The 1144-nt window shown below is 64.2% G+C and overlaps 1 protein-coding gene across 1 annotated transcript in view; it reads right to left on the reverse strand.

Moving 5' to 3' along the window:
* Positions 1-1144, reverse strand: part of Catsperg (catsper channel auxiliary subunit gamma) — a gene marked incomplete in the record, with an annotated part of 43608 nt that overhangs the window by 35496 nt on the left and 6968 nt on the right.

Genomic DNA, 1144 nt, shown 5'->3' on the forward strand with positions numbered 1-1144 from the left:
CCCCGCCCCTGCTCTTGCTACTGGCCCCACTCCTCCGCCTGGCCCCGCCTCTGCTCTTGCTCCTGACCCCGCCCCTGCTCTTGCTTCTAGCCCTCCCCCTACTGATACTCCTAGCCACGCCCCGACTCCTGCTTCTACTTTCTCCCTGCCTCCAGGTCGCTCCGGTTAACTTTGCCCAGCCCCTGCTCCTTGTTAGGTCTCCTCTCGGTTTTCTGCACCTACTCGTCACTGGGTCTAGGTTTTTGTTTCTCACTTTGACAGAGGCCTTCCTGTTTTCCTTTGTCCTGCTCCGACCTGTGATCACATCCTTGTTCTTGCATCTGGCTCCCCGTTCACTCCTTGCTCCAAGCCCCCACTTCTCTTGGCATTGCCCCTTTCTCCCCGCGCCGGCCCCAGCCTGTTGCTGGGTGCTACTCGGCATCCTGCCCCGGTTCTCCGCCCTCGGGTCCAGGTCCCGCACTTTCTCCACGCCTCGCCCCTTCCCCTGTCTCCGCTCCGGTCTCGGGCCTGGGGGCTGCCCCTCCCTGGGCTTCCTCCCCTTGCCCCACCCCTTCGCTCCGCACAGCTCTCCGTGGGCGCGCAGACGCCTTGGCTCCGCGGCTAGCTGCTCCCTGGCCAGCTGCATGCCCGGATGCTTCTCGTTAGACACCCTCTCCGCGCCTCGGGAGCTCTCGTAAGGGACCCTTTCTTCCACCCTGCTTCTCTCTTCCTTTCGGGCTCTCTCCTCCCGTTGGGATTTCTGCTCTCCCCAGCGCCTCTCCTCTCCCCAGGATCTCTCCTCACCACCGGCCTTCCCCTCCTCACCCAACCCCTTCTCGTGAGAGACCGTTTCTCCGCCTGGCGGTCTCCGCTCACCGCAGGGTCTCCCCTCCCTTCGTGGTCTCTCCTCAGCCCAGATCCTCTCCTTGTCCGGGAATCTCTCTTCACCCAGGGATCTCACCTGGCCCCGAGATCTCTCCTCACCCCGCCCCTTTTCGTGAAAGACCCCGTCTTCACACGGGGATCTCTCCTCTCCTCGAGGTCTCCCCTCGCCCCGCGATCTCTCCTCTCCTCGGGGTCTCTCCTCGCCCCGCCATCTCTCCTCTTCTCGGGGTCTCCCCTCGGCCCTCGGTCTCTCTTCTCGGGGTCTCTCCTCACACCGCGA

The sequence above is a fragment of the Chinchilla lanigera genome, unplaced genomic scaffold, assembly GCF_000276665.1.
Source record: "Chinchilla lanigera isolate Chin_1 unplaced genomic scaffold, ChiLan1.0 scaffold00067, whole genome shotgun sequence".
Lineage (NCBI taxonomy): Eukaryota > Metazoa > Chordata > Mammalia > Rodentia > Chinchillidae > Chinchilla > Chinchilla lanigera.